A 25,612-nucleotide genomic window follows, 5' to 3' on the forward strand; every position below is an offset into this window, starting at 1 on the left:
GGCAGTATTGACAACAGGTGATGCATTCTGCTGTTCTGGACAGAAAATGTGACAGTGGCAGCTGGGATGTGTGGGTGAGTGATGCTGTGGTTGACAAGGAACTGGTAACCAACAAAAGAGTGGAAAAGAGAAAAAAAGATATTTCATTATTTAAGACAGTTAAGGACCTGAATCCATTTTGCTTGTGAAAAGAAGGTTCATATGTCATCTGATCATCATTCATAAGTAGTTGCATGAAGAAAATGATGTATGATCCGTAGTAGGGACCAATGGCTGAAAAGTCAAGGTGGAGAAACTCAAATGTAAAATTAGCATTGAAGGCAACCATCCTGACGGATTATCAAGAATTCGGTTATCTTTCTAAGCTATATGTTCTTTCTCATTTAAAAATTACTAGCTTAATACAAACATCTTAAAATCAAATTAGGCATACTCTAACAATGTTACATAGACCCCTTAGATGATGACACAGCTACTTTAAAAAATATAACACCTGTTAAAGATTGTTGTGCTTAATTTCATGGTACAGTTTATAAAGATACAAAGTATTTTTGTTATTTACAAAATTAATTGAAATTAAACAAGTATATGAAAAGCTAAGAAGACTGGTGAAGTATTTTTCAGTTTTATGATGGCTTCTGCTCTTTTTAATGCTACGTAACAGTTTACACACACTATCAGAAATTTCTGGTTTAGTAAAAGTAGGAAAATGAATTACAGAGAGATAGGAAAGTAAAATGAGCCTCAACAGATTTCTTGTGACCTGTTACTATTTCTAGTCTAAAGAATTACTAAGCACTAAATAGTGTTTTGTTCACCTGAACTCAAGTAAATAAAGATCCCAGGCCTCTGAAACCAGCCTGCATGATGTAATGGTACCACACTTAGATTTGTCTGAATCTCTGTTAAAAGCAAAAACAAACCCATGCACATTCATGTTTGTCTTTTACATAAACCACCATAGTTTCATTGACTCCTTTTAAGTTATAACAGTGCAGATCAGTTAAGAATCTGAACCATAATGTATATACTATTTTATCCTTCTACAGGAACCTTCTGTCTGATAACCTTTACTGAGTCATGAGAAGGATTTCCTTGTAAAGGAAATTATGCCTATTTGTCCCATTTTACAGATAAGGAATACAGTATCTGTACAGCTCATAATTAATGTTTTTTATTTTTATTTCTTTCAAAGCAGGCCTTTGAAATTTGGGTTCTTCACCTAAGCTGAAAATCACCTTTTGGGACCCAAGTTTGCCAGGCATCGCATATATATGAAAAGACAGCTTTGATAATAACATGTACTCTTTTTTAAAGATGTTGAATGATGAAACAGGTACCTAGGAGGAAAAAGATCTCAAATATAGGCATAAGCAGTTACATGAGAAGAAAAAAAATGAAGAAATATTTTAATTAAAAACAAAACAAAAAAATATATGATGCATAATAAAACCAGGAAGGATGAAAACCATCAGTAACAGTCCTTACCCCCTCCTGGCCACAAATCTAGTCATTATCAGGTAACAATTTTACACCACAAAAGAAATTATTTACAACAAGGAAAGTGGAGTGCTTTTAAGTTTTCGGCTGTATCAAGGACAGCATCCAAAGTATAAAAGATAGACTAGGAAAAAGCATGTAGACAACTGGGGGATATAACAGATCCCCAACCCTGAGATTTATCCTGCCTTGCTTTGACACATTGGTCTTGTAGATAAACATTTGTGTTAAGAGTATAAACAATTGCTAAATGTGGAAAAAAAGCATTACCAATATTTCTGGATTGAAACTGCTAGAAGGTTACAAACACAGCTGGCAATTAAAAAAATTAAAACCAGAAAGCAAAGAGCAGTTAGCAATCAGTAATGGAGGGTCGAGGAGGAGTAAATAATGAGGAAAAATGCAGACAAGTGCAGAAAGACATATAGAGCATTGAAAATGCTAACAGATGACAGACAGTTCAGTGCAGATGAATGAAATGTAATTATGACTTTGATGAGCCTTCATGGCACAAGACGACTCTTTGTTCGAGATAAAATATGAAGAATATAGAGGAAAACAGATTAAAAAAATGGAAGACAAGTCATAGTGCATCATTAGTGACTGATAAGAAACAGAAAGAAGAAAGACAAATCAATGCATTTAATAAGTCTTAATAGTCCAGTCATGTGTATCTGTGGATTAGTATGCGCATGCTTCATAAAATATGAGCATTTAGAAAAATAGTAACAAAAGGGAGCTTCTCATGTACTGTTAAATACAAGTTGTTTATCTGAGCACTCAGCTAGAAAAATATCATCAGTTTCCCTGACTTTTGCTTCTTCATCCGTAACTATTTTAATCAAGATATGTAACTTGAACAATTGGCCAAGTGGTTTATGGATTTTTCTGGACATTTCTCTAAAGCATCAAACAACGGCATGGCCAGTAGTAGTGGGGTGTTGGCATACCTATACCAGTTTTTTGATTCATGGTGTCAAAATTTGTGCAGTCAGTGTGACTCAGCTGACTCAATAGAATTTGCCCTGCAAAAGCAGGAGGCATTTTTTGTCCATTTATCTCCAGAGTACAGAACTCCATATTTGTAATAGAAAACAAATCCATAGGAAGGAATTTCATGCCCTATCTTTTAGTACAAATATAGAAAACATTCCCAAAGGATCTACTCCCATATCTCCAAGGACAGATTTCCTAGGAGAGGATAAATTTCTTAATATTATCCCCTGCCAATCTAGAATAAGCCTAGCTAAGTCAAATCAATTCTATGAGAGCATACGGTAAGTGACAGTAGACTAGGCCCTGAGAATATGGGCAATGAAGAGTGCACAGGTACTCAGGTACTGCAACATGCCCCTTAGCTCACATGGCACAAACATGATTCAGCATTTCTGGCCAGATTAGAATACGGAAAAATAAATAAATAATCAAAAGGGAAAATAAAAAAAAAAGGCAAAAGAACTTCTTACTCAAATCCTTTCTCAGTCACATGATTGAAAATAATGATATTCAAAATCTGTGTTTCTAGTGGAAATCATGATGGCAATCTACAACATGATGTGGATATCTAAAACTATATTGATTAGGAATTTCTTTTTTCCAGTAATTATCTTATTCACTTACTCTGTATCAGTTGGTTGAGGGGTTTGTTGGCTTTTTTTTCCAGTTTGAGGATTTGCTTTCTTGAAAGTTAGAGATTTTTTTATCCTTTAAATTAAAACTGTGACTATTGACTCATTTGCAGTGGGGGATCAAGCAGGACCGGTTAAAGTTGTTACCTCCCCCAGTTGTCCGCCCATCTCTTTCCTCATTTTCCCTCAACAGGAAGAGCTTTCTTAGACTAGCAGCAACTCCTGATAGTTACCAGTTTACAGCCTAGCATAAAAAAGGAAGCTGAAAATTGACCCTGGTCAGTGCTAATACATCTTTTGCTGTCAACTGCAGAGGTTCAAGAATACATCTCAGTAATACCCGCTGGCAAAAAGTACCTGCAGGAGCGCAGCAAAGAGCTTTGAGCAATAATTACTTAAACCTTGCTTTAGATGAATGCAAAAGTCCGAGTGTCTCAAACAATTGCCATAGTCTAGAAATTAGTTCTGTCAAATTATCAATCATAAGGAAAGTCATAACACAACTGTTCAAAATGGTAATACTGCGTTTCCTCTGTGAGACCATCTAATCTCATGTACAGCAATGAAAAAGACTAAGAGTGAAGCATTGATACCATCTTCAATGAGCTTAAAAGCTTTCTCACATGTAGATGGATTATCATATCTTTCAAATATTTGCTGTATTAGATTATCCAGGATAGATTGGTAAAGTCATTGCTGTCTGAGAAAAGAGCTGAAATTGTTTGTGAGCTTATAAAACAGCCCTTCAGAGAGCTGATGTTATGTATTTGTCTAATGAAGCATTATGTGTTTTAAGTAAGTCAGGTATGTAGTTGCTGATGGTTAATATCATAAATATCAGATTCCTGGGGGCACCCATAGGCCCTGACTGGGTCAGTCCTCCCTGGGAGCCCCCACACACCCTCTGCTGCAGTGTGGGGGCTCCATGTCAACTGGGGGCTGGCACCCAGACTTGTCCTGGGCACTGCTGGAGGTGTGCAGGTCTCCTGTCCTGTCTTCTGGATGGACCTTTGACATACGTGATAGCCTTCTCTCCAGTTCTGTGTCCAGTCTTGGGTAGAGTCTCACTCTCCACCCTGCTCTGTCTGGGACTGTCAATGGACCCTGTCCCCAGCACCCTGCTCTGCCCACCCTACGTCCCTGCTGCAGGACTGCCTGAGGGCACTGCCTCTGCCTGGGGTTGTCCTCCCTTGTGGAGCAGCCTTGCTCTTGCTGCTCCCTGACAATAAGTCCAGCAATAAGCCAGTAATCGTTAGATTGCCAAGACTGACCATAACAATATTCAATAGCCAACAATGAGTCAGAGACCAGAGAAGTCCAAGAACAATGACAATGGAAGTATGTAATTACCCCATTTTGTTCAATACTGGTTAAGGGAAATTGTGTGGAGTAAATGCACAAAACAAACTCCAAAGATGTTCCTATAGTGAAAATCCAGCTTGCCTCTGAGCTTGCAGAATTATGTCCCTCTTCTGAATGAATGCTGACAGCCATGCATGTGCTTCAGAAATAAAATGGATGAGTCAATTCCTGAAAACTGTCCTCTCCCTAACTCATTTTGTTTGGACTCACTAAAAGTCACCAATAAACTATTACACACTCAAGCTGCTTCATCCTCTTCAGGGAGGATTTCACTGCTTTCTCTAACCCTACCAAAGGAATAGCTTAACTTCTTAGCATTCTTTTTGCCTGAGGCACAGAAAGGAAGAGCATTTTTTGATGCAGTAAAAAGTTCAGTTTATCCTGGGGGTATATTCCTGAGTCTCCTTCGTAACTACTCCACCTAGGACATTTTATGCATGGTGTGTTTAACTAAATAAGCCTGTGGTGGATTTCAAATGACATTTATCACCACCAAGTAAGCAGAAGTAACCAAAGAGAAAACTCATAATGAATTGAAGTGTCTGAGTCAAAAGCAAAAAAAGAAGCAGACTGCAATTTCTTAATTATTTAATAATAATAATAATAATAATAATAAATTATGAAAAAAACCTTCCCATGTGCTGCTGCCTTTGCATACAGCTGTTTTCTTTTTACAAAGTGGTCAGCAGTCTGTCACAGGCTGAATGAATATAGTACATACAAAGCTGATATACATACATTCCCCAGGGACTGTTCAAGGTCTTGACACTTGTGAAGACTGCAAAATGGAAAACCAAGAGGAGTGGTATTTCCTAACCACCACCCCTACGTGAATTAAATTCACCTTCAATTTGCAATCCTGGTGCAATTCTGCAGAAGGGTTTTCTCACTAGACAAGTTCCTTCAGTATCCCATTAGTGAATGTGGTGGGTTGACCCTGGCTGGACACCAGGTGCCCACCAAAGTGACTCTATCACTCCTCTCCTCAGCAGGACATGGGAGAGAATATATAACAAAAAGCTTATGGATTGAGATAAAGACAGGGAGAGATCACTCACAAATTACCTTCAGGGGCAAACCATACTTGACTTGGGGAAATTAGTTTACTTTATTACCAATCAAATCAGAGTAGGATAATGAGAAATTAAATAAAATATTAAAACACCTTCCCCAGGCTCAACTTTACTCCCAATTTTCTCTACCTCCTCTCCCCAAGTGGTGCAGGTGGATGGGGAATGGGGGTTGTGAACAGTTCATCATACCTTGTTCCTGCATCATGCATTGTTCCTTCTTCCTCAGGGGAGGACTCCTCATGCTCTTCTCCTGCTCCAGTGCGGGGTCCCTCCCATGGGAAACAGTTGTCCACAAACTTCTCCAACATGGCTCCCTCCCGCAGGCTACCGTTCTTCACAAACTTCTCCAGCATGAGTCCCCTCCACAGGTCCACAGGTCCTGCCAGGAGCCTGCTCCAGCAAGGGCTTCCCACAAGGTCACAGCCTCCTTCGGGCACATCTACCTGCTCTGGTGTGGGGTCCTCCACAGGCTGCAGGTGGATATCTGCTCCACCGTTAACCTCCATGGGCTGCAGGGGGACAGCCTGCCTCACCGTGGTCTTCACCAGGGGCTGCACGGGAATCTCTGCTCTGGTGCCTGGAGCACCTCCTCCCCCTCCTTCTCCACTGACCTTGGTGCCTGCAGGGTTGTTGCTCACACATATTCTCACTCTCATCTCTGGCTGCAATTGCTGTTGTGCAGTTTTTTTCCCCCTTCTTATATATGTTATCCCAGAGGTGTTACCGCAGTCACTGAAGGGCCCAGCCTTGGCTAGTGGTGGGTCCATCTTGGAGCCAGCTGGCACTGGCTCTGTTGGACATAGGGGAAGCTTCTAGCAGCTTCTCACAGAAGCCACCCCTGTAGCCCCCCTGCTACCAAAGCCTTGCTGTGCAAACCCAGTAGAGTGAAATAAATTTAGTAACTTTCCCAGTTCTGCTGAAGTATTGGAATGAAATTAAGAAAAAATCTATTGGTACTAGACACTAAATATTCTTCATAGCATCAATGTAGGAAGTAGCCTCATACCTTTCAGCAGTGCATTTCTGCTTCCTCAAACACACATCCCTCATTAAAGCACATCTATTTCTCTGCCAGCAGGCCATGATTACCTGGATGGATGCTGAACCTTTCACCAGTTCAGTAGATCTCATCAGAGATCTTTGTTCCCTCTAACAATATTTCCCCTAAGTCTAAAAGGCAATGCCTTCCTGTTCATAAAGAAATTATTGAAGTGGCATAAGCTCTCTTTTACTAGATCCTAAGGAAGTTTAGGACTGAACAAAATGAAGCTGGTGCCCTATGTTTTGAAACTGATGAAGAGTTGTTGACTGCTGTGACAACCTTCCTATCCTCCTCAGTCCACAAATCTGTGATGTGGGTGCTTTGCACTGCTGAAGAGCAAGACAAATGGTTTCACAAGATATTTTCACTGCCTCAAAATCTTCTCAAAGACCTGAACGCTTACTGCCAATTTATCAGGATTCAAAACAGATACCATCTGCTTAGTCATTCTGCCTGGGATTTTTTTGTTTGTTTGTTTTCGCTTTCCTTTCAGGTGATCAGCATGTACCACAGTGACATGCTTTTCTGCCCTCTAGTAATAGCCCCTGGAAAGGGGACCTTTCAGCACAGCAACATGCCAAAACATATGCTCATTTATTTCTGAGTTTGGAGGTGTAATCATATAGCTACTTATTCTTGACCTTGATGGTCAGGATAATGTCTTTATACCTTCTTCTTTAGGAAATTGAAACCAATTTTCCTTTTCACCTATCCCTTTTACAACAATAGGTTCTAAAAGAAATAGAGGAAGGATTAGAAAAGGCTTCAAAAAATGGCATTACCTCTTTATCATAATCAAGGGATTAACCCAGAAAAAGCAAAAATCAATACATTTCAATAGAAAATCTACATCCTCCTTTGTATCCTATTACACATAATTAGCTTATACTGGAATTGAAAGAGGGTTAACAACAGTTGTCAAATACAGCTCAGTTTTAAAAAAAAGCATTGTAGAACAAAGTTTGCTAGTCTTGTGCAAAGCGCTGCATGGAAATTGAGCAGCTATAAAGCTCTAAGAACTATGCTATGAGTGCCGGGGTCTAGATTATACATTGTAGCCATTTTTTCATGTAACCTCTTTAAATAATATTGAGACAGAAGGATTGTCGTGGTTCAGCCCCAATTAGCAACTAAACGCCACGCAGCCGCTCGCTCACTCCCCCCACCCCTGTGGGACGGGGGAGAGAATTGGAAGAGCAAAAGCAAAAAAAAGAAAATTTGTGGGTTGAGATAAGAACAGTTTAATAATTAGAACAAAATAATAATTATAATAATATTGATAATATAATAACAATTATAATATAATAAAAAGGAAAAGGGAAAAAGGGAAAAAAACAGAAACACAAACAATACAATCACTCACCACCCGCCGACTGACCCTGCCGGTCCCCCAGCCACAATTGCTGCCTCCCTCCCCAGGCTAATTTTCTTAAAATAATTTTATCCTGTCCAACTCTTATAAATCCTCACAATTCTAAAGCTGAAAGAAAACTGGATCCTCTCAGATCATTTAGAGGGACCCTTCCATAATGGTAACCACCCCCTTGAAAATATAAAAAGTTACAGAAACGGACTTGACAGAGACAAAAGTGAAAGAATTATTTTAGCTTGCTGAACCTGTGGATGAGGAAGTACAAATGAATCTGGTTTTTTAATCAGTAGAAAATTAGAATGAGTGAGCTCTTGAGGTCCCTTGGGAGATCGGGCAGATGGCCTTGAGACCAGAAAGTGATGCTTTTTCTAGAGTAGATTGATAGTCTGCCTTCTAGCCTTCTCCACTTAGAATAAAAGTGATGAATGCATAAGGGGCAACTTAATGAATGCTGTGTAACTTTCGCTAAGGTGGTGTTTCAGTTCTATAAGTGCAGCTAGAGTACATCTGATAGAAGGTGTGGATTTTTTTTCCAGAAAGGTAAAGGCTTAGCGGCAGAACCAGAGATGGAAAAAATTCGTTTAACTGAAAAGCTGGCTGTGAAAATGAAAAGGACCATAACGATTTTAATTAGAATATGTTAAAGAAACTACTTACATGGGCCATTTGTACGTTATTCAAGAGGTTCTATTTATGCATTACACTCCCACCATCATAAGTAGATAGGTGAATAGTAAATTAACTTTTTTTTCTTTTGTGTGTTGATTTCAGCCTGTTGCTTTTCTCATCATTCTATTTTTCATATATGAAAAAAAAAACCAAACCAAAGAACCAATGCATAATAAAATTTAATGATTGCCAGATTCCTATGTCCGTTATGATTTAACCATTTCAATTACCTGAATTTCATCAGATGCAATTATTTGTTGGCTAGATTAGTCTATATTTGTGCAACTGTTTCCAGCATGAAAATTAAGATGAGCAACCAACAACTTACACATAGAATTTTGTCTTCCGTGAAGACTTTTTGCTTGAAATGAGATTGCACATTATGCGACGCAATTTTTCATAGTTTACTTTGGTCACAAAGTGCGATCAAAAAAATATAATTTTATTGTTTTAAATATAATAAAATGTTACCGACCAGTCTTTCTGTCTTACCTATTTATCTGTTTCCAACATGTCTATCAGATGGCATCTGGGTGGATCTATTTTGATTTGAACAAAATTTGACATGAGTCTCTAAAGTATTCAGAGTGGGAAAAAATATTTTCAACATATTTTGAACAGCTTATTTCCTGGTTTTATTGGAAATCAACTTGACAAAGAGGCTGCAAACAAAAAACCTTGGAACATCCTCCTCAGTGTTAAAGACAAAAAAAAAAAAAAAAAGAAGATCTATAAGACTTCCAGATTCCGGTGTCTCCTGGGACAAGGCAGTGAAGGATGGCCAAAGGCAATCCAGAGAAATAGTTTATCATGATACTGTCAAGAGCTAAATGCAGAAATCCCTTGGAGGAAAGAAGGGAGAGCCTCTACTAGGTCAGGGCTATGAAGTGCAGCAACCCAAGGCATGGTGCATACTATTACAATCTGACACCCAACAACATATACAAGTAAAAAAAAGAAGGTAGCAGCAGGCTGAAGTGAAAGGGGGAGGGAAGAAAGAGCTGATGAGAAACACAACAAAAAAAGGACAGTCTAATGGAATACTAAAGATTTTTTATTAATTTTATTTGGAAATTAAATCCAATCTGTACTATCCAAAATGGTAGAAATTTACCATTTGAGTTATATCACAAACTCTGCCAAAGCCTGTTTCAGTACCAGTGTGGTATTTTCATTTTAAGCTCACCATAGAAGTGAGAGCACAGAGGAAATACGTTGGGTGTGGATGTTTCCCAGTCTAATGTAGTTCTAGTTAAAGTGCTTCATATGTTTCATTAAAGTGGAGAACACACTCATACTTTCATCTTGTCTAGAATTTGATATGACAATATCAAATTTGACATAACAATAATGCTTTCTTCCCTTCCCCTTTCCTTCCCCTTCCCCTTCCCTTCCTCTTCCCTTCCCTTCCCCTTTCCTTCCCCTTTCTTTCCTCCTCCCCTTCCCTTCCCTTCCCCTTTCCTTCCCCTTCCCCTTTCTTTCCTCTTCCCCTTCTCTTCCCTTCCCCTTTCCTTCCCCTTCCCTTCCCTTCCTTAAAATAGTGGTGTTTCTTAAAAACAAAAAGAAACTGATTTTGCCAAAACTTGATGAAGAATTCACTTTGTGATTTTTGTCTTCTGACGGCTGCATGAATTTAAGGCCTGATCCAAAATTTGACGTAATTGGAAAAAAATTAGATTATTCAGTATGTTTTAGACCAGCCTCTCAGTTACAGAACCGCTTCCAGCTCCTTTCACCCTCATTCTTGCAAGCTGTAGAAATCATTCTAACAACATAGCTGGAAAAAAAAAGACATTTATGAAAAAGACACTTTCATTTTTATAATCTTTCTTAATGTTACTCCATTTCATATTCTCTTTAAAATAAGTGAGGTTGTATTATGGATCAGTGGACCATCACTCCAGGCTAGCCATCTTGCATGATCACAGATAATTTAAAGAGAACATATTTCTATATTGTCCTTTCGGTTTACAGCCTTTCAGCCATACCAAGCAGTTTGGTAATAAATAAATGCATGCTTCACACAACTGGGAGGGGGGGACACGGCCTGTTTAAAGTCCAAGTAATCAGACTATAGCCAAGATTAAAAGGCGGTGAGGGAGGGTTACCCCTTTAAACAGGGTGCGTTGGAGGGAGAAGACGGGGGACGCTTCCCCCGCCGCGGCTCCGAGCATCCCAGCGCTGTGCTCTGCTGCCACCTTGGCCGCGCCGCGGGACGCGCAGGCGGCGCCGCGCCGGGGCCGGGCCGGGCCCGCTCCGCGCCCGCGGAGCTCCCGCTGCGCACCTGCGGCAGCTGGCCTCCCGCCTGGGAACCTCAGCCGGTCAGGTCTAATCACGCTCTCCGCTTATGTCACCCGCTGTTATAAATAGGGCGAGGATATATGCTGTGGCCGAAGGGGCTGCTATTTCTTTTTGCAGAGGGGCTGGCGTGTTCTTCAAAGGAGGTTTATTTGCCTGTTGTGCTTAAATTCGAAACTTAGAAATGTGGGCAGAAGAATAATATTTTTTTTCTGCCCGCTTGCTTATTGTCAGTTTCTTCTTCGGTGTCCAGCCTTATCTTACACATTTAACGAAGAGAGCTCAGGCTCCCTTTCACGCGCACCGACCTGCCGCCGTGCCCTTCCCACTGCGCGGCCGCTGGGGCTCTGGCAGCAGCTCTCAGCAGTGCAGCCCACGTCCAGGCTTTCAGTGTCGTTCAGCTGCAGTTAGAGGTCCCCCTTTTTCTTCGGGGGGGCGGGGGTAAAGACGGGTGACAGAAAAATCATAATTTACTGAAAATGTATATAAATTAATATTAGAAAGCGAATGGAGTTTGCTAATTTCCTTGTTTCCCTCTCTACATCTTCGTGTTACGGTCCTACACCGTTCTCTTAACATCAGGCTCCGAGCTGGTGGCACTCAGTTTGGAAAGCTTTCATGCACTTCATTTCATCTTTGAATTACACATGCTTTTTCTCTCATTTTATGGTTCTCTTCTGCTTCGGAGGAAACACGTTCTGCCATGCTGGAGTTTGACGGTGGTAAATACTTCCTTTGACTACAAAGTGCATATGTGAAAAAGGCTTCTTTTTTTTTTTTTAAAATGGAAAAACGTTTCTTTCTCACTTGCTCCTTTCTCTGCTGTTATTAAGAACCTGTAAACGAGTTGAATCCGGAGGTCTGAGTGAAATAGCACTTTCGGATCTGTACTTTCAGCCACAGCACGCTGAGGGAAGTGCAGAAGCTCTGTATATGCATGTGTGAGAGGGATTCATGCGATGCGTATGACAGTTTGCATACCAGACTCGGCGACAAAGTAGGGACCACAGGTGAGTCCCCGAGAGATCTGCCTTGCCGAGAGGATTTTTCCAGCCCCTAACCACAGGAGAGGAGTATTCAGCCCTCCAACTGCTCCCCAGAGTTGGCGGTTCTGATTTGTTTCAACTGAAAATAACCAAGATTAGAAAATGGCACGTAATAAAAAGTCCCCAGGCAAGCAGCCGTGTGCGGTGCGGTTCCTCTCGAGTAAGCGCTCCCCCATGGGCTGAGGTCTCGGTGCCCGGGCGAGAGAAAGGGCTGCAAAGGGTTAAGCCGCTGACTTGCTTGCTAGGCAAAGTTTGAGGAAGAATATGTCTGAGGCTGAGTACTCTGCAGCCCCGTGTTTGAAATCTGTCACCCTCACTTAGGAGCTCTGCATCGCGCTCTGGTTGTCACCGGTGAATAACGATCACACGGCGATAAGATCGCTCCGGGGCGTTGCGCCGGAGCCGCCGGGGGAAAGAGAAGAAAGGAAATTACGAGGCGTTTAACCGCTTTAGCAGGGTGTTCTTCAGTGTCATCGGTGCGTGTCAGGGTCAAATGACCGGCCGGACAGCAGCTTGGAAAGAAAATTTCCTTCCTCCTTTCCTTGAGAGAAACCTTGGGTGATGGTGACCATTGGCAGCTATGGAAAACAGAGACCTTGGTGGTCATCCTTAAAATAATACCATGCCGGAGCCCAGCTGTTCTGCCTCCTTCTCCCCTTTCAACCTGCCGGACCCTGTGGGCTTTGGGTGACCTACCGAGGAGGACCCATCTCCCGAGGAGCAGGTAACGGCTAGTTAAGTCGCTTTCTGGATTGACACGATGTTGATTTGACCAAACCGTGTCCTGAGTATCTGTCCCTGATTTGCAGTGTGGGCTGGCTGAGGGGCGAGAGGCAGGGAGGGGGACAGACATAATGATGCCTAACCTCCCTGAGCCTGTGGGGCCGGGCAGCAGCCTGCAGCCTTGCAGAAGTTTTTAGCATTCTCACTTTTCTCCGTGACTGGGGGCATAGGGGGCAGAAATGCCCGTGCTCGACAAAGGTCTGCTTTGCCTTATGCATTGTCGACAGGTTGCTAATATCGGGGACGTGGAGAAAGAAGGGACGGGTGGACAGAGGATGATAAGAATTGGGGATTTTTTTTTTTCACGAGAAAATGCACCGGTTGCCCATCAGCTTTGGGCAAGAGATATAAATCATGCTCAAATAAGTGCTCTGAAAAGTATACAGAGCCTTTAAAAAAAAAAAAAAAAGAGAGAGGAGAAAAAAAAGACAGGTGTTAAAAAGTCAAAAAAGACCCAGAACAGCCTTTGGAAAAGGTTCTTCATTCGCCTTTGGACTCTACGGGGCCCCTGATCCTTTCAATCCTCGAGACCAGCTGTGAGCTGCAGGCAGAGACTCGACTTCAGAGCGGCCCCTTCTCCGGGCCGGGGACACAGGCTCTCCCCGCAGGCCTGACCCGTGCCAGACCCGCTCCTTCCCGGCGGGCTGGGCCCCGCGGAGGGCCCCGGGGTCCCTCCCCTCCAGCCCGGGGCCCTAGAGCAGACCCCGGCCCCCGAGGCAGCGGTGCCGGGAGGGGAGCGGGGTCTCTCCCTCAACTTCTTTCCCCTCGCCGAGTCTCCTGAGAAATGCCGCCCTCACCCCTCCGCGCCCCACATCACCCCGCGCATCCGCGTGGGTGAGGGCACAACCTCTTCTCCGAGCGGGGGGCCAGGCAGCGCGGCGCGGCTCGGGACTATCCAGACGCGGGGCGTCTCCTAAGCCCCCTTGCAGGGCAAGGGGGGGAGGCCAGGGAGGGCGCGGGGGGGCAGGAGCCCCACCGAGCACACCGCGGCGGGGCTGACCTCGCCGGGGCTCCGCGACGGGCTCCTCGGTACGGCTTATTAAGCTTTTGAAGTCGTGAATAATTTAGCCCCCCCCCCCCCCCCCAAGCGGAGGGCGAAGGAGGTGTGGAGACAATGGCGAGTGATTCAGCTTTTGAGGTACGACTGAGCAGAAACTACAAGCTAGTGAGCAGCCAGGGGCGAGGGGGAAGCAAGCCCTGAGGCATTTCAGTGGCCTTTTCTGTTTCCACGCCACATGGCATTGATCAGCTTTCCTCTTCTCCATCCCTCCTCAGCCCCTCTCTTAAAGTAACTCGCAGCAAAAGCCGTATTGTGCATTTGCTTTACTAATGGAGGAGTTTGGGGCAAATTCTCTCCGCACACCCCACGTCCTACCTTGACGGCTCTGTCCTATCGCTCAAGCACTTCTCGGTATTAAATAGTCTTGCCTTTAAGCGGACTTGTCAGGACAAGGCAGTAGCTTACGAGGGAACTGGGAGGCGGGGGAAGGGTTACCCCGAAACAAGCGCAGACAGCCCGGGATGTATACACACACCCACACATGAACACGCACTGAATGTGCACAGGAGGCATTGGCGGAGGGGGGGGGGGCGGGTGTTAGCGCTTTAGGGCAAAAGGCGGTTTCTCCAGCGGTTTTGAAGTCTTTCTGACTGATGGTGGAAATCAGACGGAATACTAAAGGAGGTCCGTCTCTTCCCTGAGGGTTGGACTTTCTTTTATCCTGTGTTATATTTATTGCGTATTGCTATTACCTACCTAAAAGTTCGCGGGGGGGTGGGGCGGGGGGGAAGGAGAGGGAAAGAGAGGGATGGGGGAGGCGGGCTTGTCGGTGGCTGCACATGAAATATCGCCATGTTGGTGGAGAGCACGGCTGTAATTACTGCTACCGAGGGCATCTCCCAGCTAGGACCGCCGCGCGGGGAGTATTTCAGCTCACTCCCCGGCTTCCCTTCCGATACACCCCGAGAGTCCCCAGAGCAGCGGGGCCGAGGCAGCCCAGCCGCCAAGGGCGGCGATACCCGCACCTTCCTTCCCCGCAGCCCCGGCCCGACTGGCTCCGCGGTGAGGCGGGGCGGGGGGCCGGGGGCCGCGCAGCCCATGCACCCCCCCGGGCAGCGCCGCCCGCTTGGTTCCCCTTGGGAGCGGGGAGGGAGGGCGAGCCCAAAGGGACGGAACTGGATAAACTGCCCTCAGCAAGCAATGAGTTAAAAGCGGGAGAAAAAAAAAAAAAGAGAGAGGAAAAAAAAGAAAAAGAGAAAACCTAGCCTGACTTTGCCTCTTGGAAAGCTTTAGGTTGCAGCCCTGCCTTCCAAGCATTCTTTAAACTAGAAATGTGGGAGGGACTCCAGGAGAGAGAGAGATGGCTATCAACTGAATTCATTACTGTAAACATCTCCCTGGGGTGTCAGGCAGGGAGGAAAAAAGGCACGACTTACATTAGCAGGGAATAGTCAGATCTGAGGCATCATTACTGCTAAAATCAGTCTGCAATCCCGGCTGAAGGCAGGCGCAGGACTTGGAGAGAGCCAGACACACACTCACACATACACTCACATATATGTGTCCGATGCCTTCTCCGACTTCCATGGGTCCTGGGTCTCCGTGACTGCTCCTCATGTGATCCTTTCATCATTTCCAGAGGACAGAAAGAGACAAAAAAGAAAGCCAGCAGCCCCGAGAGCAGGCGTACCCGCAGTCCCTTCTCGTTTATTTTTTACCGGAGAAGGAGGAACGGCGGGGGGAAGAGCGAGCGCGTCGAGGAGAGAAAGTGCGTTGGGGATGCCAGAGCCGCGGGCTGCGCGCCGGAGGAGGAGGTGGCGGAGAAGGGGGGAGGACGAGGACGATGCCGCTGCCTCGTAAGGGCGGAGGAAGGCGCGGGAGGCGCGGGGGTCGCTCCGGAGCAGCGGCGGCCGGCGGGGAGCGGGCCCGCGGGGCCGGCAGGGAGCGGCGCTGGGCGGCCGCGCTGCGCGGCGCGGCGGAGGGCGGCGGCCACCACCCAGGAGCGGCGGCGGAAAAGTTTTGGTGTGGGGGGCCAGAGGCGCGGAGGGGGATTACGATCGGTGCCGGCGAGGGATTCTCAGACACCGCCAGGTACAGTTGGGATTTCATTTCTCTCTTTTCTTTCCTGGTAATTCTAGCCCCGGGCGATTTAAAGCCGCGGCGCCCTTTGCCTTCTCCGCGAAAGCAAAGTTAAGGAGCCGGGACCAGGTTGTGGTTCGGAAATATCGCCTCCGCCTCATTAAAGCCCCGTGTCTGCGAGTGTGCGGCGCCGGGCACACACACGCACGAATTTGTGAATGGCCGGCGGCAAGTGTTGGGAGGGTCCCCGGTTTATTTTACGCCGGGGTGTGGGTTAGGAATGGGACTCGGAGGTCGCTGCTGCAGCGGGGTCCCGGAGCCCCGGTGCATTTCAGCGCCGAGCCGGAGGGTGCCGAACCTGCCCCCCGCCCGCGGCCCCCGCACGGCGCCGGGCGGGGGAGGGAGAGCCGAGAGTTGCCCCTGCCGCGGGGAACCGGCACCACCACTAGTATTATCGGGGAGGCAGTTTTGAGAAACGGGACCTTTAAAGGTGAGCCTTGCTCGGAAGAGGCTGTCGGCTTAGCTCGGCGCTGGCGAGTGTTGAGAGACCTACGGGGAGGGAGAGCAGGGAGCTGCGGCCAGCAGGAGGATCCATCAGATCCCCATCGGCAGCCTCCGGAGCGGGGCTGGTGGCGAGTGGGTGGGGGCGAGGTTAAAAGAATTGGGTGAGGATTTCGGAACACAAAGAAGCCCCTCATAGACCTGATGAGTTAGGCGGTGATCTCTGGCAAAATAATAACAAATACTGCGGGGGGTGGGGGTGGGTGAGTGAACAAAAAATAATAGATTGCAGAAGAACTCAAACCTCAAACAGCTGAAAAGACCTCTCTAGAGTATGAGATAAAACCCCATAAAAGATAAAGAAATCAGCAGCAGAGTAAGACTTTCCACCTTCTTTTCAGAGCGGGAATCAGTCACAGGAGCTTTTAATTAATTTTAATGGAGGAAATCTGTTTTAAGGCTTACAATAAGCTAATAAATCCAAGGCACAAATCCGTGTAAATTCCTGTACTCTGTGTGGAAGGTACTGATTAGATTTCTTCAGATGCTGCATTTTGCAATGCAGAGCTCAGCTAAATAGCAAGGGAGAGGTTCCTTGCATGAGGAGCAGGAAAAGATACTAAAGCAAGTCAGACCTCTCTCACACACAGACGTACAGACGCGCGCACGCACAGAAAGACAGGGTGTATGTTAAAGAGCGGTTTATTTACTGCATCAAACTTTACAGTGCTTGCAGGGAAATTAAACCAGTTTAGAGGTTGAGACTGATCACTCCTTGTGTTTAAAAGACCCAACCAAACAAACAAAAAAAAATAACCCACAAACTCTCATGGACTTAATTCCTTGCTTCATTCACTGACATGGTCTTTCTCCAAGAGCACCTTTATATATTTGTAGTTTCAGAGGAAATTCATTAATTGGTTTCAGATACATGTATTTTTGGAAGGAGAAAAATCCATCCTGGCACTTTTTCAAAACACTTAAAAGGTACTGTACCTATACCTCAATCCAACTTTCTTTCCTTTCTTCCTTTTAAAGAGTCAGTGTAATGTTAGCACCGAGACATTATCCTTGCATAATCAAAAATGCAAAATACAGCAGATGTTATTTAAGAGTCACCATTTCTAAGTGATAAAAGTGATGTTAAAGTGTTAATGTTGACCTTGTTCCTGAAAATTATGTGAGAGATTTCAAACATCATTACTAGTTGTAGGAGGTTTGCTATTTAAATGGTGGTTCTCTATCCTGATGTGGTAGCGAGGCAGTTAAAAGTAGGAGAGTGCAGGCCTGGAGTACTGTAGGTGAAGGAAGTCAGAGCACTGTGTAAATACAGTGTCTGTGAAACTACCTGTAACTAGAAGAGTCATCAGTGTTTTCCAAAGTCCAAGGCTGCAGCAAGAAGAAGTGGTGCTGGAATGCGCCCAGTGTTCTTAAGAGCGGCTCCTCAAATACACCCTGTATTTTGCATAAGGTGATGTTATCTGTGTTTGGCTTTGAGAGTCTGGATCTAATTTGAGCCACTGTTACAAGTCACATTTATATCCTGGCCTGCTGGATAGTTTGATTTAGGATGTAGACATACCTCCTTTGCGCAACCCTACACCCTCCCAGTTGGAATCTGCATTACATAGGCTATGGTTTCCTTTAAGAACCAAGAATGTGCTTGCCTTTAACTGCTTAAAATAGCAGTATCTAAAATGTAGGATGTTATTAGGGCTGACTTCTTTACCCTTCCTGCAGAAAAGAAGGAGATACATAGTTTTACCAAGACAAGAAAACAAAAAGGAGTTCAAACAAGCACCACTATCAAGCTTTTCCTGTACTACACTTTCTATTTAACAGACTAGAAAGAAGGGACACTTAAGATAATATTGTTTCCAGGAAGGTGAGAGCTTTATTTCTTAATAATTTCTGCTACCTCTTTAATCTCAGAATGAGTTCATTTTTCACTAGATTACTTTCATGTAACTTTCAGGCTTTTACCAGACGGATTCAAATCCAGTCCATTAGTGACCTCTATCTGTGAGAAGGGTATAGTCAGTGGTGGTTTTTTCCCTTTCTCTTCACCATAGTGGATTGGAAACACAGGCTATAAATTGTTTTGGTCTTTTATACCTGCAAATCACCTAGTCAGGTTACCAGTGCCGTATCCATTACAGGCAATGCGATTCCTTGGTGTTTTAAACAGAAAACCAAGAAAACAAAACTCCAGCTCCAAATATGAATCCAGAACTTGAAAAGAACTCTAAATCTATTTCAGCTATTCCAGTGATAATATGATGACCATTTGCAAAAATAAGAAAAATAAAGAGTATGCAGTGGTATTGAACATCAATAATAAAGGAATTGCATTTATATTCATCTGACGGTTTAATACTTACTCCAAAGCAGGCTGGCTCTATGTGAAATTTTATTGCCCCTGAGTGCTTACATAATAACTGAAACTTGAGACAAACACTCAGACCAGATATACTATAAGTAGACTTTATAGTAGCAGGGTGTTTAAAAAATATATAAAAAAAAATCCAGCTGTGTCTATATTAGGAATACATGTCAGAGATCAAGGAAAAGGGGGTCTTTATAAACAGATGGTCTCTTTTAGGGGATTATTAAACCCAGCTTCCCAATACTAATTTGTGTCCTGTTTATATCCACAGCTATATTCCATGTTTTAGTTAGTGATTGTAAATGGCAGTTGAGGACTTGATCAGCAATATCTTTGGGTGGGTGAATACCATTGTTTGACATTTCCCAGATTGTAGTTGATTACCTCAGCGCTTGGTAATATGATGTTTTTAGGTGTTTCCTTCCCTCCCTCTTGGGCAGTCTTTTTAGGAGTCTTTCTGCCAATACTTTTTATTTATTTCCTCAAGAAACCAAAAAGAGCTGGAACTTGCCCCAGAGGTATAAAAATTGCTTTTTCTTTTCTTTGAGTGAAACAAATATTTGTATTTTTTGTTGTCTTTTATAAAAAAAAAAATAGAAAAGAATAATATATAGTTATTATTGTAAAGAAGGCTATTTTAACATACACTGACGATATGAGCTTTAGTTCCCCTACAGCTATGTGTAACCTACACCTTTCAAGTAACTGACTTCTTTTAAAGGAAAACAACCACAAAAATCATCATTATAATATGTTTCCTGCCAGGCATGTTTTATTCATTTATATAAAACAAACCCAAACCTTAATCCATAGATAATACTCAGGAAAGAAATGTTTGAAATAAAAACTGTTCTCTGTTTAACAAATTATATTCTAGTCACATCAAAAAATATGTCCCAGAAATAGTTCAATTTAATCTGGTATTTTCAGCCACTGGTGAAAGGTGTTGGGACCTTCTTACACCTTCCTTTTTTTTTTCTTTTTTTTTATTGATGATTTACCCATCTAATAGTTGGTGTTTTTTTCGCCCTCTTCGATTCCGTCTTCTGACATGGCCCTTTGAACAGAATCAAAATTAAATACTAGCAACAACTTAAAACAAATCCATCATGTTCTGTTCAGTATTCCTGAAAACTTAATGATGCATAAAGAGGTCTGTAAAATATCCCTTCTAAAAATAAATCTTGTGCTATCTATCAGCTCTACCTAGAAACAGTCTCCTATATATTTTACTTCAAGTAATAACTACTTTATTTATTAATCTGTTGTAAAATAAACCTTTTCTAGCCTAGTTTAATACAAGGATGTATTTATAAAACCATATGGCACAGAGAATTCTTGGTCATTCAAAGGTACACTGTCATTGAAACTGATCCTTCAGTTCTTGAAGCCAAAACTCAATAGGTTTTTGACATACAGGATCAGATCATTGCTAGTGCAATGCTGGTCCTGCAAAGTGATGATTCTACTTTGGCCCCAGGTGAGAGGTGACTTGTTTCCAAGAGGCCCTCATCAGTATTTTGTAGGTTCTGCCCCTTACAAAGCAGAATATTAAAGGTCACAGATAATATTCTGGCTTGGCCTTTAAGTCAGGAGGCCACTTTCATAACACTTAATCACCACCTACCTATTCACAAGTTAAATTATCATTGTAATTTTCTGTACTAGTTATGGGTTAAAGACTGAGGTAAAACAATTTTGAAGAAAAAGAATAATTTTGAAAGGTAATTTGGACAATAATCTGTAGATTATTGTAATGGTCTGCAGTCTGGTTTTACAAATCCTGGACCAGGTAGGGACATATCTTGAGCCACAGGATACAGAAGAGGACATTTAGTTCCTTTTATGGTCATTTATTTCTGAATATATCACAGTGAAAGTATTTGGATGAAGGAGCAGGTGTTCTGCTCTTTGGTCAAAGTTCTTTTTTGTGGGCGAGTTGTCATGGACAATCTAATTATCTTAAAAATGTTAAATCATATAGACATCAGATCAGTTCCTTCCTGAACACAAGCTAGCTATGATTGAATTAATCTGAAACTATTCCACAATCTTTTTTTAAAAAAATACCAACATTTATTTAAAGTAAGGGATCTCGAGGGAGAATTACAGGCAAAAGACTTAGGAATTCCATCTCTCCGATTCATTAGCTGTTCACTGTCATGCACTTCTGTGCTCAGCAAAGGTCCAGGCAGACTGACGCTAGACATTTCTCTCATAGTAAGTAGTGTAAACTGTACAGAACTACTACATGACCCATTAAGAGTGGGAAAGGTCAGAGCTCGGAATGGAAAGCCTCATCAGCACCTTCTGAGAACTGAAATCAGTGTGTGGCAGTGTCACCCTCAGGTCCTGCTGGCAGCTTTTGTCATTCCTTCATAAAAATCCATAGGGAAAATTAAACTAAAGAGATTTTTTCGACAGTATCCTGCACCACACAGCCACACAAGTTGCTCATAGATTGCTGAGCTGGTACATATGTGTTAGCCAAGATACATCATGTGGAAAAGGGTTGCCCGTGTGGGGAAAGGACACAGTGCTACTACAACGAGTCCTAGCACTGCTGGGAGCCTTCGGTGATGCTCATACATAGTCCTCAATCTTCACACAGGTTGCAGAGGACCAAACTATGGTCAAACTGCAGTCATAGAATCATCAACCACAGGCTTCTAGGTTCAGAGTTACAAATATTTCTTTATGTTGAGATTTCCTGTGTGCTTTTCCTACAGACAAAAAGAAATGCAATACCAGAACTGTTTTAAATGGGTATGACATTCACAATGTCATTTGAAATGAATGTGACAAAAAATAAGTGTTATTTCATTTCAACATCTTACTGACAGAACATGAGATTTAATATACACCTCTGAAGAAGAAATGCAGGGTTTATGTACATATACATACATATATACAATTTGTGTATGTGTTACCATATAGGTGACTGGGACTTTGTCTATATTCACAGAGGTCTACCTCAGACCCTTCAAAGCATATGTAATTAATTGCCATTCAAAATTAATTTTGTTGGTGAATGGCAAATTGAATTAAACATTAAAAAAACCTTACATTTTTCCTCCAGTGTGTTGGAAGTTTCTGTGCTGGGTAAAAAACCTGAGGTGCTCCCAAGAGGTATTGCTCCCAAGGTCGATGGAAAGTGTCTGTAGCAAACTTACCTGTACTTATGGAATAGAACTTCACAGCTGAAAAACTGCTTTTTAAATTAATTTGATTCTAGACTTAATCCTTCTCTCTTTCACTGGCAAGTTAATTTCACAGACACTCTTCTCATGATTAGAGATTACTCATGTGAGCAATAATTTGAATACCCAAAACTGATGTCATTTAGCTGTAATTGAAGATGCTACAACTCCAACAGTGCGTCCCTGGTTGTACTAATGTATACATGCTTTCATTAGTAGTTTCTTCGTGTGCGTATGGGAAAACAAGCTATGTAGGTATGTCATTTAAATGACTAGAATTGCATCCGTATTAGGGTTGTAGCAGTGTGTATGTTTGTTAGAGGCACAGCCTACACAGGTATACTTCTATAAAAGCTGTCTGTAGACTAGACATCAGGTGTGCATATCATTTAATGAATTACGATTTGGTAAGTGAGGTGGTTTTAGCAAGCCTGTAGTATGCCTGAAATGCTAGCTGAAATCATGTCTGGTGTCTCTAAATGAAGGAATATTTGTTAGTAGTACTTTACAATCTAATTTGCGATCTAGGAATTTTTTCCTAGGTGGTGCTTCTTGTGTCACTGAGACATTTGCATCCAACTAAATGTACCCCATTTAGCAATCTTGTTCATCTGGTTTCACAGGCCACCTCATTGACTGATCTAGGTTTAACCTTGTTTTTATCTTTAAAGACTTAGCTTTAGAGTTAGTTGCAAAATCTCCTAGACTAAACATTATTTCTTGAGCCATATCAGTTGAAAACTTGGTGTTTATTTCATAATTTGTTATAATTACATTAAAAAAACCCCACTTTGATACCTGAAGAGGTATGAACTTGGAGTAGGTGGATGGAGGAGTCCAATTTAATACGTTAGTGCTCTATATGCATATTGAATCACATTGTACTGATCCATTACTGTAAGCCCCCCATTATTCATTGAACAAGAGAATCTGGAGGTGGAAAAGACATATAAGGCTAACCAACAGCTCACAGTCATCTCTCTAGTACATTCATAAAATTTTCATTCTTGATTTAACTGTTTTCAAAGATTTCATCTGAGACATCTTATCCCTTGAATTGCTCATAGAAAATTAATTTCCAACACAAAGTAAAAAGTAAATTAAACAAGTAAAAAGTGCTATTATCCACCCTGATAAATTTCTCCTTCTTTAAAACAGATTTAGCAGTCTAACAACAAATCTACTTACTGAAGATGAGTGTACAGTTAGAGACTGCGAAAATTTAGCAGGACATGAACACATACACACAGGCACACAGTCATTCCCAACTGTGTTCCTAAATCCTGTGTATCAAATTGGTATATACCCAACAGTGATTTTTAAAATAGCTCATTCTGGCCCTGTGCCATGCTGCTCAGTGAAGAGCTGCTTCTTGCAGCAGTTCAGCAGTAAATTGTAAAATGCATTTTGCCAGTAGAAGTCTTTTTTTTTTTTTTTGAGAAATTACATTTGATGTTTGACAAAATTAATTTCAGAACCTGATTCTTTAGCAGTTGTGCAACAGAGTAACAGTCCTTACTCAGAGAGAAAAGTGTCTACCATTTTAGTTTTGAAAATGCTTAGGTTAGGCAAGAAAGAAGCATAATGGACACCTCATTTTTTTTGAATGTGCACTTTGAATGCCACGGACAGAGCCGAGTCCCTTATAATTGCCCAGAGCTGCCTAACCCTCAGTGACGCAGCATGTGACAATAAGGTTGCTCTAATAGCTTTATCCATGGTGTGCCCTATCAAAATCTCTTTTTTATTCATGTGGTATTGTGTATTCTTAGTAATAATGTGCATGTACATGAATGCAGGGACACACACACACAAACAAAAGGTAAAAAAAAAGATTTCTGTGATAATTAGAATAGCAAAAGATCATTTAGTAAAATCTATTTCCTTTTGAAGCTGAGTTAGCATCTGCCTTTTTTAAATTATTATTTAACTAGATAGCAGGGCAATCAGTGATACTGTAGAACTTTGAAATGGAAACTGTATATGAGTATTTCCAGTTTGTTTGCTTTTCTCCCCTAGTGCTTTCCCCCCCATAGTTAACAAAGAACTGTTTTCACAAGTAGTACTCTGTCTAATATCAGTTTTTAAAAGAATGATGCAATTGGATTTTTTTTTTTTTTTGAGTGCTGGTTACAGACTGCTGAATCCCAGTCTTCTCACTAGAGTCTTAGTTTTTAGTTATGTATAGCTCCAGTAAAACGCAATGATTTAAAATTAAATAAAGGGGAAAAATAAAAAAGCCAACAAGCCAAACCAAAACAAACCCCAAAGTAAAACTAGAGGAAGCCCAGACCTGCAGCCCAGGAACTACGGAAATCTCAATGCTAACAACATGGTTGTTTTCTGTCCCACACTGGATAATCTTATCAATATCTATTTAACCTAATATTTAGTACCAAATACAGGTTTCAACCAGATAGTCTGTTATCACAGAAGTCAAACACTCAGCTCTATCCTCAGATCAGCACAGTGGATCTTTATAAATCTGGAATAAATGAGATGTTAGAGTTGCTGCCAGCAGCTCTGGCAACAGAACTGTTGATCTGCCCAGATCCTCTTTCCCGCAAAAATTTCTTATCAGCAGATCCACACATCCTACATGGTGTGACTGTGGATGTACAGATAAGAGGACAGAAAGACTGAAAGCGGATGGATGGCATGAGCATAAATAGGTCATAGGTTACCTACTGTGGAGCTTGATCCTGAGCAGCAAGAGGCGATTATAAATTTCAGAACCTCTCTAAGGATAAGGAGCTCTCCAGTTAGAAGGGTTTGTCTTTAATTCTTTGCCCTTCATTTGTCCAAAGTTGAAAGTGCATAAATCAGTCTGTATGAGGAGAGATGACTCTGAAATTCATAACCACTCATCTCTGTGACATTGATGAAAACTCTATCGGATCAAATGCATAGGTATTCTAATTATGAACCTCTGATATTCAGAACTTCCCTTAGGCCATCAATATTTTACAAGCTGCTGAATGATTGTCCGATTATGCATGTGCTGACCAAAAGAAGACAACCTACAGTCTAGCCAACCAGCTGCAGAAAGATGATCCTCTTTAAGCACTAGGAGAATAAACACCTTTACATTTCAGATAACATCAGTATCAATTCACAAGCTACTTAGGTCTTGTGAAGAAATATTTGGCAATCTTGGGAAGGGGTGTTTAAGTATAGTCCTGTATATTGTCTAGTGTTGAATGATAACCATGTTTGTGAGAAAGGCATTCTTTTTAACTCCTTCAATGCTATGCTAAAAGAATATCTCCTGCTTATTAGAAGCAGAAATAATGCAAAGACCTGTAGCCTTGCTATGAAATTTACACTCCCTTCCACCATCTGGGGTACTTTTATTGACATGTATTTATATTCTGGTAGCAGCATACTTCTCTCCTGTTTCTCCTTCTCTCTCTCACTCTCTATTTTTTTAAATAAATGCAGCAGCACAGTCTGAATCAGAATTTTTGGTTAGCTTTTGAGCTAAGAAGGATCTCTTTTAAGCTGGAGTTCATTCTGTTATGTCTGTCATGTCAGGTGCATAGAAGACACAAAGTATCCAAAGGATACTATCAAAACGAAAATAAGCAATAATGCTAATGGAAGCTTTTATTTTCATTTAAATATTTCCCATATTATTTTTGCAGGTCAAGTATTGCAGTATTTTGGAGAGGAA

General features: G+C 42.3%; 1 protein-coding gene and 1 long non-coding RNA gene across 4 annotated transcripts in view; one reads left to right on the forward strand and one right to left on the reverse strand.

Annotated features, from left to right (window-relative positions):
• Positions 1–10,139: 10,139 nt before the first annotated feature.
• LOC142061945 (uncharacterized) lies at positions 10,140–14,678 on the reverse strand. The gene is made up of 3 exons (XR_012662315.1): positions 14,149–14,678; positions 10,931–12,568; positions 10,140–10,423 (listed from the first exon to the last, which is right to left on the reverse strand). It is a non-coding gene; the product is annotated as an uncharacterized LOC142061945 (long non-coding RNA).
• Positions 12,533–25,612, forward strand: part of FLRT2 (fibronectin leucine rich transmembrane protein 2) — a 65,189-nt gene continuing 52,109 nt past the window's right edge. Inside the window, exon 1 of one of the 3 annotated variants that reach the window (XM_075103657.1) lies at positions 12,533–12,714. The gene's annotated coding sequence lies outside the window, so the exon portion shown is untranslated. Of the gene's footprint in view, positions 12,715–15,004; positions 15,865–25,612 lie in introns of those variants that run through there. The other 2 variants (XM_075103656.1, XM_075103658.1) reach the window with 2 other exon arrangements.

This window comes from Phalacrocorax aristotelis, chromosome 9 (assembly GCF_949628215.1).
Source record: "Phalacrocorax aristotelis chromosome 9, bGulAri2.1, whole genome shotgun sequence".
Lineage (NCBI taxonomy): Eukaryota > Metazoa > Chordata > Aves > Suliformes > Phalacrocoracidae > Phalacrocorax > Phalacrocorax aristotelis.